The sequence below is a fragment of the Lipophrys pholis genome, assembly GCF_963383615.2.
Source record: "Lipophrys pholis genome assembly, chromosome: 2".
Lineage (NCBI taxonomy): Eukaryota > Metazoa > Chordata > Actinopteri > Blenniiformes > Blenniidae > Lipophrys > Lipophrys pholis.
Window position 1 is genome coordinate 12,038,489 of NC_137636.1, and position 12,050 is coordinate 12,050,538.

Below are 12,050 nucleotides of genomic sequence, written 5' to 3' on the forward strand. Positions count from 1 at the left end.
TCCCTTTTCCCCACTCAGTTTTCTGGTTTCATCTTATTGGGAATTATTGCACCTGACTGGCCTTTGTCCTATTATTGCAGCCATTAGAGAGATGGGCCTTTCCTTTGTTGTCTCAGCCCATAGGCACAACGCCATTGGTCTCCCTCCTTAGTAATGTATGGATGACGACACACACACACACACACACACACACACACACACACACACACACACACACACACACACACACACACACACACACACACACCCACACACACACACTATGGAAATCCTCACTATGCGCAGTAAAGAAAAGCATTGCCACCTGATGGTCAGAGATCGTCAGTGCAGCGCAATGCCCCCTTGAAATCATTATTTTAAGTGCAGAGCTGACACTATTTTATCTTTAAAACATACCCATAAAGTTTTATCATTGATGGCCACAAGGTTTGAATTTATGATTTCAAGAATTCTTTGTAACACGAATATTGCGGTGTGTGCAAAAATACAAAACAAATTATTTAATAACGTGACAATTATAAATAGGTTATTTAAATAATCATATAAATAATCATAACTTATTTCGTTTTTATTTTATTTTCCATTTTACTAAAAGAAAATAAGTAGCTTGTTTGAACAAATAAACACTGAAAATGCCATGAGAACAAACAAAACAACTAGAAGTGACAGATTTCTTTTTAGTTAAGTAGTTTTAGGGAGCCTTTAGGGAGAAAACTATTATGAGCAGCATTAACATCATGTATAAAACATCTGTTTTCAGTACTCCTAAAAAATAAAAATCTATAGTTACCCCAGGGTCCATTCACAAACAGTTCAAAAAGTACCTTTGTTGTATTTGAAGAGATTTTTCTCATCGAACTGATTCTGTACTAACTGTACTATTTTGTATACATTTCTCAGATAGTACACAACATAAGAAAAAGAGTACTTCATTAAAGAGAAGTAACCTAAATAGATACAGCTGGAAGATTTGAAAGTTTAGTCCGATTGTGTATGTAATTATTGCTCGCAAAACAAATTCATCTCATTTTTTAATATTCAAATATTACAGCTATTACATCATCAAACTCATTCATATTTGATCAGCATATAGATCTTTATCTATCACATTGAAAGTATTTAAATCAGTGGTGATGCAATTTGCTTGACGTTTCATACATCACCAACTTCATTAAGAATACTACAGAATTATTAACTGCATTATATCTTTCAATACTTATTTGTTTTGGAGGTTTTGTTTTTGTTTTTTTGGGGTGTTTTTTTTTTTTTAGCTGCTTCTCTGGCGACCTGTCCAGGGTGTACCATGGATGGATGGATGATAAACAGGTGTGGATTCAAAGCTTTTCACTTGATGGCGATCTGATGTAGCTAAAACAATGAGTGCCCAGAAGATGACGAAGGGCCTGATACTGGAATCTGTTAAGTGCACACAAACAGTGACCTGAAAGGTATTTTAAAGCCACATAAAGTTGAAAAAAGCATATTATCTGTGATGACAGACTCATGGGATATTTTATTGCTTTAAAATAACAAATGTTGAGTCTTGCTCTTATTAATTATTTTACATGTGAAGCAGGTGTTGATGAGATCAACAATGGTCTACCTCTATTCCTGATACAGCACATTGAATACAAGTCTGAATAAACTTAAGTGTAGCAGCGTGCAAGAATTCTTTTTTTTCCCTTCTTTCATTAAGGATGCAGTCTTTCGGGTGGGGAGTGTGTACTCATTTGTGTGTATGGCGTGTGTGCGTGTGTGTATTGAACCCCAGAGGAAGAGAGGTCGTCAGGGGGGTGATTGACTGTCCTGCTGAGTATTGCTGACGAGAGCGCAGTTTTTTTTTTTTTTACTTTGTCAATACAAACAGTCCTGTATCTTTGACTGGATGGACAGTGTGCTCACGCAAAGATACACACATGCTCACAGGCCTGCATTCACACGCACGCACGCACACACACACGTGTGCACACACACACACACACACACACACACACACACAGAATGTTTAACTGCGACAACGTAAACCCTCACAGAGCAATCGGTCATCCCATGCTGCATATTGCTGCGTACAGTAAACTGAGCAGCAGTAACGCTGTCACAGAGACATGCTTTCTCTTCGTGATGCTTATATGTCTTTGTCACCACGTTTAATACTACTCCAGCTCCCTCTTCTGCTTGTAGTTTGCGGTGTCTCACCAGGGCTTTGAGGGGATCAGTTTGGACGTATGTGTCCAGAAGCTCCTGCACCCAATCAATATCTGAGGATTTGTCCACTTTCCCCTGAGAAGCTGCCCGGCATCCCTTCTACCCTCTTTCTGCATCCGCTGACTTAACCCCCCCCCCCCCCCCCCCCCCCCCCCCCCCCACCTGTAACCTGCAGACACTTCTTCAGATCTACACAATAAATCGACCTTGTGTTGGTATCGATTTAGTGCAAATATGGTTAAGAAGAATGCTTTTGTCCGCTGTGCAACAGAAGCACTTTCTCGTGATAGAGTGGAGAAAATTTAGCAACACAAAGACATTCTTATTTTGGATTTACGGCCTTGTTGTGCAGCTTTGTTGGAGGAATTTGACGTTAATGTAGCACGCGGCGATCGTGGTGATGCAGTCTCAGGGGGAATGTGGCTGTTTGTAAAATAACATTATTCGTTCTAATTATGAACTTTGAAATCCCAAACTGATGGTGTAATTTACAGTGCCGGCTCTGTTTGTGTTCACAGCATGGAAACACTGTGTCGTACAGCGAATGTTTTTATACGACACCGGCGGTTTCCAGCAACATAATGAAGACAGATGACATGCAGTGTGATGCAATGGTTTTGATGTTGAACACATGACAGAGATGTTTTATTTGTTTCTCCGTGAAGTAGTCCGTCTTGCTCTGTATCTACTCATTACAACAAAGCTAGAACTGTTATGATCAACTTCTGTAAGCATATACCATTGTACTGATTTATTCATCAAAATACCTCTGCTCACCATCCATCCATCCATCCATCCATCCATCCATCTTCTAGGACACTTCATAGAATTTGTCTTTCTTGCTTAAGAGGCAGGGGTGAGCTCAAACAGACTACTTGATTACATAAAGGATCATTTGCTGCTTCTTTTCCATTGCTCTCCCTCATGGATAGGATTCAGTAGCACCCATTGAATTCCATCACTGTGGGAGGCACCAAGGTCTGTTTGAATGACAAAAGTAACAGGAAACCTTTTCCCTCATTCATATATTCACCTGCCCTCTTTCTCTACCTGTCACATCCATTTGTTTGGCAACAATCACACCTTTTCACTTCCTCTGTTGGCTCTTAAAATGTCTGCTGCTTTGAGTAACTAAATGACAGCAGATACCAACGTTTACGCAGGGATGCAATTAAACACACAGTGCTTGCTTGTGTGCGGTTGGAAGGGTTGATATCTGCATTCAAAAAAAATGGACTGGATTTCAATAATGAGCCTATGAATATGTTGAGTTGTGCCAGGAAAAGCAATTGTCCCTCCCCTCACATCCTTTACAATCATGTTGAAGGTCCTCCACCTTTATTCAATTATTGTAACTATCTCATGTGATTTACATACACACACGCATGCAAAAAGATCTTGAATTATTCATTATGCATAACGCTGGCATCACTGTTCATATGGAGATAGGAAGGAAAGAAAATAGAAATTCAAAGCTAGCGGACTCTGGGCGATTTGTTAATTTTCAGCGTGCATATAATTTTAGATGCTCCCGCAAAGAAGAACAAAGAAAAGAGGAGAAAATTACGTTATTTTTCTTTTACGATGCGGCACAATTTAAGTCATTTGTGCACAAATAATGGGGTAGTGAATACTACATGTTATTATAATGTCATTGTTTTGCAGCCACTTGTATGAGGCCAAATGAATGAATCTCGAAGGAGTGTGTATGTCTCGTCCCTCAAACTCTGTTTGATCACATCAGCTCAGCAAGCGTTGTCCCGTCTTGTCTATTGCCTCCCTTTTTCGAAGAAAAGTGTCAAGGATGTTGATGGAAAAAGAGACTCCAGTCGGCTGACGTGTTGATGATATGTGCATTGGATCATAACACCGTTTGCATACGCTGAACAAGCTTGGAGACATAAGATCACCTGACCCTCCTGCCTTTTTTCTTTAATACAAAAAATATGTTGATGTTTGCTCGTCCTGTTTTTTTTGTTTTGTTTTTCAAAAATTTGCATTTCAATAACTGAGGGGCCTCGTGTAGGCTCAAGGAAGAGATATTGTCAGTCAAGCACACTGCAATAATCTTGAGTGTGGGAGTCCTGCGGTTTTTCACTCAGGTTGTGAATAAAGACACTCTGTGAGGATAAATTCTGCCCAGAAACACACCTGTAGATTGTCTGTGTGTACAGTTGGAGAGCTCATAATTACAAAATCTTCAATTAGTCACTAATGCGTCACGGTTGGCTTGAACATGCTTGAGGAAACAAGTGTGTACGTGTGGGGGGCTTTCATTACCAGAGATTCACTTCAGGTGCTGTCAATTCATTGTGCATTATGAATGCCTCCATTTCCATCTCAGATATATATCTATATAGATATCTATATCTATATAGATAGATATAGATAGATGGATAGATAATTACTTGATTTTCAGTACAGAGCCATGTTTTCCTTTGTGTTTCAGAGCTCACATTGCAACCGTTATATAAAAATAAGTTACTGAATCGGGGTTGCTAAATGCATTTATTCTGCCTGAAGTTGGATCACAGTTTCTCAGCACAGAATCATGCCCGTTCTTGATGCAGTACGAGGGACCTAAAGATCACGACCATCCAATATTGACCTTCAGCCTTGTCAATTTCTCAAGCTCTATGAATGGCTGGATGACACTGTGTTGTGTAGATGAGGAGCTCTTCAAAGCCTCAGCAAATTTACATCAGAGGTAGGAGAGAATCGTCTTTATATAATTGTACAATCGTAATAGTTGTAATATGTTCTCTTCATACCCAGTTATGTAACAATCACCAGTGAGGGTAACTGATAATGCTACTTCTGCTCTTTATGTTAGCATAAGATGTATTGAAAATAAATAATAGATAAATAAAAGTATTACAATATCTCAGAAATGTTTCCCGTATAGTTGATGAGTAGTCAATTTAATATTCATCGTGAATAAAATATAGAAAAGCTTGATTTTGTTTCAATCCAGATGATTTTACCATGCATTTTATTTTTTTTATTTTTTTTTATTTTTTAACCAGAGGCCAAAGAGCCTAAATGTCTTTAGTGTGGAAATAACAATCTAATGCACTTTTCAATGATGTTCTTTTAAGATTCACTTGTTTGTTGCCAGTCTTTTTCTCTGTTCTAACAATTTCCACATTGTTCCAACCTGTTTTGGGATGAGTTATAGATGGTTCCAAGTTTCTGTTCTGTGGTGTTGTATTTCTGCGTGTATTTTCTTAGGCAGTGGTCAAGCAGAGAGAAGTCGTCCTTTACAGCTTTTTTTTTTTCTTTTTGATAAAACTGTGGCACTCTCAGATTCAAACAAATGTTACTGTTTATTATTGTACATTTGATATGTAGAAATGTAATTTATTGGAAGTAAGGTTGCCACACAAGGCCTTCAAGCAAAAATACATGTGTTTACTTGTACACTTTCACGTGGTCGATTGTAAATGATAAGTGACTGCTTGTGAGTGTGGGAGATATAAGCGGAGTAGAGATTGTCGGAGAAGCAGTGGACAGCATTGCAGGCATGTTATTATTGTCTGTCGAAGGTCTGCTGAAGGTCGTAGCATGGCTGAGCAACAGATCTCTTCACCCTCTCTCCCTCCCTCTCATTTATTTCTGCTTCCCTCTCGCCCTTCCCCCACGGCGGCGTAATGTCATTCAGCCTCCTGCGTCCCCACCGACGGACGAGCTGTCCCCTCCTGACTTCCATCAAATGGCCGGGCTGCTGCCTATGAACAGGACACCGCTCGGATCAATTCACCTTCTGCCCTTCATCTGAACCATTGAGACACCAATCAAAGAAGAGGAGGAGCCTCACATCCAAGTACTGTAGAGAATCTGGTGCATGCTACCAAGAGCTCAGCCCCACAAGTGCCATTTAGTATCTGAAATAAATTCATAAGAGGATTTAATTTGACTTGTTATATTACGAAACACAAATATTGCAGTGTTTTTTAATGAGGTGTCAGGGATATCCTTCAATGTATGTTACTTGAATGACACGTCGGGGACCAATTACATTGTCACTGTCACAACCCATCACTCACTTATCATTTACAAGTCACATCAAATTTGTTTCTACTCCTGTAGGACCTCCATAAAAATGGCTATCAGTGTCAATTTAAAGTTGCATTCTTTTAAAATTCATTTTAACAACATAGAAGTGACTGTTGCTCAGTGGTGTTTAAAAAAAGATCTCTTTCAAAATGGTTTCTTCAAGGCCATGAGTGCTTGCCTCTCAGTCTCCCTGGTAATAAAGGAGGATCCAAGAAACTGTGGCCTGTGACAATTGGAAATCCATCATGATTAATTGATCGGTACAGTCGAGGTAATACAACCTTGGCGCAAAATCAATTGGCCCTGAGCAGAGAGGGACAAGAATTGACCAACTAATTTTGGCCCCTCATCTGCTGAGTTGCAAAACCCACCGAAAATCAATTAGAAAAATTAAAAGCCAACAAAAAAAAGTCAAAGGTTAATCACGTGCTCAATTTCCATGCCTGCATTTAACGGTGGTTCATTCAGGATGATCTTTAAGTCATCATGGTGCTTGATTGAATGACACCTGCACCTGCGATGATGGACGGATTCCTGCGTCTCTACAGCTGACAGGAAGACCTTCCTTATGTCCATCCTCAGAGGAGCAACCTCCTCACAGATGGACAGATGACCTGGCTGACTGTGGCGAAACCGAGAAAATTCTACATAAATACTTGAAAGCAGAAAGAAATGAAAGAACGCGGCCGACAAAATCAATTACAAGTCAAAAAACCAAAGCAGAGAATCAACTGGTGACTTTTGTCGTCGTGTTTGCGTCCAGTTCAGTTTTTACTTTCCATAAAACCTGGTGGATGAGAAGAGATTCACTTTCTCATAAAAGAAATAGATTCAATCACTGGAGAAAATCTGAAAATGCCCGCCAGTGAAATGATATTACCTCCCGTCAACAGGTTCTCCGCTGGTTCATTTACAGTTGACAACCAATCTAATGAAGAGATATTGTGGGTGCAGCCGTCATTGGTGGCCAGCTTCCTCGGAACAAGGTGAAGTTGAGGTGAGAAATAATAAGAGTGAATATTTAATCTAACCACAGCGATTGTATCTACAGCATGCGTCATTGGATGAGTTTAATGTCTTTTCCATTAAATTCACACAATAATGTGCACACAAATCTACAGAACCAGGACTGCAAATACATTTGAGAACTAGGAAAACTGTAACCTGCCCCACGTATCACACACCATCACACCTTCCCCCAACCTACCCACCCATCAGACTGGCTGTGCTCCCACATATTAGGATCAGATACCAAGACAGACTTATGTCACCATAAAACACAGCACTCATCAACAACAAGCACCTCAGCATCCAGCTTGGTCTTTGTGCAAAGTTTCTAAAACCATAATTCACATTCCTATGACAGTAAGAGGTCATAAAAACAGCACATCAGTGCAAAATAAACACGCGCGATCACTTGAAATTAGCATTTGTAATCTAAACATCTGTACATCCTCCAATACTAATGGATCTTTATACACTGTACAAAGTTTTTGATCAATCCATTCACAATTTCTAGTTTTTAAACATACAGTATACGCTGATGATATTCAGTTGTATTGCTCTTTCGATGACTCAGAGTTTCATATTTTTTGGAATGTGTGACCTGCTTTTTAAAACTGGCCTTCTTCAAAATTATCTCCAGATAAATGCTGGCGTAACTGAAACTCTGATCCTTGCTCCTGATAAAAAGATTCCCCTGATGGAAAACCACCTTGGTGCTCCGGGGTTGTCCGTTAAAACCGGCTTCAGAAACCTCTGGGTTGTGTTTGATCAGGCTGTGTCTTTGGAGGGTTACTCCTGACAGCTGACCAAAAACTGCCTTTATCACCTGAAAAGTATCTCTAAAGTGAGGAGGATGTTGTCAGAATCGGACCATTATCATTCATGCTTTCATTTCGTCTCGCATTGGCTATTGCAACTCTATTTTAACTTGCTTCTATAAGACCATTCTCAGCACACTTCAGGTTGTACAGAATTCCGTGGCTTGACTTTTGTCAGGTACACCCAGAACAGGCCACATCACCATCATTTTGTCAACTTGTCATTGGCTCCCAGTCAAATTTCGAATTGGCGATGAAATTTTAACCCTCACTTTGCTTGCGTTGCTTGATTGGGCCCCTCAGTACATTGCTGACATGCTGCGCCTCTACACCTCAGGGCACATCCTCCAATCCTCAGGCCAGAGTCTCTGATGGTCCCGAAGACCCGCTTTAAAACGTATGCTATGCCTCGCTATGTATTTTATAAAATTCTTATGTTGTTTGACTGCTCCCTTTTTACACGTTTTAAATGTACAGCATTTTGTGATTTTTATCTGTGAAAAGCGCTTTATAAATAAACTTTACTTACTTACTTAGTTACAATTTTGTATTGACTCTCATTTTGCCTTTTCTGACCAGCCAGTTGAGCAGCATAGAAGTGTGCAGTATTGGTTCTTTTCATCTGATGCCTTTTTTAGAATTCAAAGACTTATAATGCACCTGTAAGTGTACGAGTGTTATTGTCTATGTGTGCATTCGTTTCGTGATGAGTGACCAGGGTGTTTGCAGTATTGTCAGCTGGGATCTGCTCCTTCCGACATGACCTTAAGTTGCACCAATATTTGTATAGAAGATGGGTAGACGAACCTGCCATTTGATAGATACTTCCAGTGTGACGTGTACTCGGCAAACCATCACAGAGCCAACGCAGAGGCAGTTCAGAGGCCCTAAAAAACCTGACATGTTTTAAGATTGTGGGATGGGGAAATTTTCATACGCACAGGGAAAACATGCAAACTCTTGATAGAAAAACCTTCAAACTAGGTGTTTTCACTGAGAGGTGAGGGTTCGAAGCAGAACTCCAATGTGTACAGTGACCACAGTGCTGCATAAATCTATATATCAGTATATCACATACTGATCTATAGATTGCCACACTGACAAAAATACATCTGAGGAGCAGTAAATTATACTTAATTGAACCGGTAAAATCAACAATAAAAATCCAAGTCAGTATATATGAACAAATGTATCTAGTAAGTATTGAAGTCATACGTATTTGCTCAAAATACAAGACGCAATTTTTTTTTCCAAACACAAATCATTTAAGTAATGTGAGCCAATCTTTTTGAATTCATCCACACGACAAAAAACGACCTTGTCATCTTTACTGTGTTTCATTCAGTATTTCAAAACACTAAATACTACAATACCCATAACCCATCAGCCATTAGTATTCCCAAACACTACAGACGGATGGAATGAAGATATACGCACAAAGAGACGGGGGATATTGGTGTATTAGTGGAAGATAGACAACAAACAATCAAGCATACACAAACATACACTCATACACAGTTTATACAGACGATCTAAGGATCCTGAGACAAGGAAAACACTGAGTTCACTTGGATTGTATTCTTCATGTATAAAAATGAAGTAGTTTAAACAAAGAACAATCGTTGCCTGATCAGCATAAATAAATTGTGCAAAAATATTTTTAGCAGTGCACAAATGCAATGTGACGATTGTTGCACACAATTAGCTGCTGGGCTTCTAACTTTAACAACACTGATGAAATGGTTTGCGATTAAAACGTAAACGTTTGAACCAAAGTATTTGTCAGCTAAAGCAGTGCTTAACGATGAAGCAGAATAACTTTTATATATATACTGATAAGCTCAAAATACCTGAATAGATAAGTGACAGCATACCATTTTATTGTACTGTATTAAATGGTAGAGCAACATTTTTAATTTCCATTTTTGTTGTGCACCATAAAACCAAACTCCCCTCGGTTAGGTACTTGGTAGATAATGATAATCAAAAAAGGAATGTAATATTCACCAAATCATTTTTGGTTGTAATGAAAATATTTTCAGACATAGACTATTGATAATGAATTGAGAGCTTTAATAATTAACTCCACCGTCATATTACATTTGTAGTAATAAATATGCAGGTGGCGGTTCTCTCTCTGATATTTATTAACATTGGATTGAAATGAAATTTAGGACTGTCGCCTGCCTCCAAATCAAAATGTAGTTGTAAAACAATGATTTAAGTTCCGGAATTTTAAAGCCCTTTATAAACTGCGAGTTTTACTATTAAGAGTCACTGAGTTAAGGTAGTATTTGAATTTTGTTTGCAATCAATGAAAAATGGCCTCATAGTTCAGTTCAGTATGAATGAATAAATCTGAATATTGTTTAAATCAGAGTGTTTTCACCTGTTTACTTTAAGGTAGAAAGATAAAGAGGCGAACTTCACTGTTCTCCTTGGGGAAATTACTTCTCTGCATTTAGCCCATCCTATCCATAGTTAGAACGGACAATCGGTAGAGCGCATACCTTCGCCAATGAAGGCCACCAGGTTATACGCTCCACCACACCACTCCTTCCATCATTTGTTATGGTCGTTTGATTTGCTTCATGTTAAATAAATACACGCAGCCAAATACATAACCTTCGCCCCAACATTTGTTTGCAAAGGTAACTATGACGACAAATACAAAAGTGGGCTGCCACAATAGGAAGCAGTGGGGGTCAAGGGTCTTGCACAGTGGTGACCTGTCCCAAGTCCGCTGCTCTAATCTATAGGACACCACTCATATACTCGCATATGCTTTACTTCTATAAAATAAAATGACTGAAATCCAATTATATCCTCTCAAAAAAAACTAAATGAATGATTGACCAATGATTGAAGTGTTCCAGGAAGCACTAAAAGGAGCATTTGGGCCTCTTTTCCAGTCTAAGGTTTTTTGTCCTTTGATCAAATAGCAGCAAGCGCACTTTTGACTTCCAAGGAAGGTTGTTTGGCTAAAAAGACAAACTCATCTCACAAAGTCGGGATCTGTTTTGATGAAAAGACAGTTCAGGCTTCGGGGCCAAAGAGTAGTGGCAGTGCGCGGAGGTTACCACGAGGAAGAAGGAGCTTCTATGTGGCAGATAAGAGGAGGAGAGAATGAGGGTCAGAAAGGTGACAGTAAGTGAGAATTAGAGGCTGTGGTTGTTTGAGGCCGATGTCCATGCTGCATTCAGGTCAGACTTGTGACTGTGTGGCTGCAGGGCACTCAATCAGTTCTTATGGAGCTCGGCCAATCCACAGGCACAAGGACAAAATGAAAAGCTTTGAAAGTAATCTCCTAGATAATAGACTTCTGCTCTGTCCAGAAGTGAATCAATGGACTGGGAGGACCACAAGAAAGACATTTTCCTTCTTCACCTGCCAGAGATGGGGCCACTTCCAACTTAACATCATCCATTATCAAAACTAGTGCAGGGCAGAGCGGTCTGCAGGCTTCAATCCCTGTCTCGGTGATATTATTGCCTCGCCGTACTTCATGCTTTCTCTCGACTCCACACGGCTTCTCTGTGCCGCACTGTGACGATAGATGGAAACACTGTGAAAGAGGGTCACCCACTCTTACGAGGGTTCATTATCTTACACAGTAGTGAGAGAGGAAGAAACACTGGGAGGTGTTCACAGGGGATCCCGTCCACCGAGAGGGAATTTCTCAGCGCTCTAAAGAGGGGCAGAAGGGATGCTGGTCCAAAAAATGCAGGTCAAGAGTGTCAGACACAAAACACAACACAGCATTCATCTCGAGCAGACACCTCCACAATGCCGGAGGGGAAAGAGAAGTGTACTTTATTGTACAAGCAACTGTTCCAGTGTTATGGAAATGCTCGTTTAAAAAAGTTGAATTGCACGTTTTGTGTCGTTAGTGCTGGAGATTTGCGGTGCTTGCTGACATTTGCTTAAACGGGCAGGACCGACGCTGATCCCTCCGAGTATGCGTGC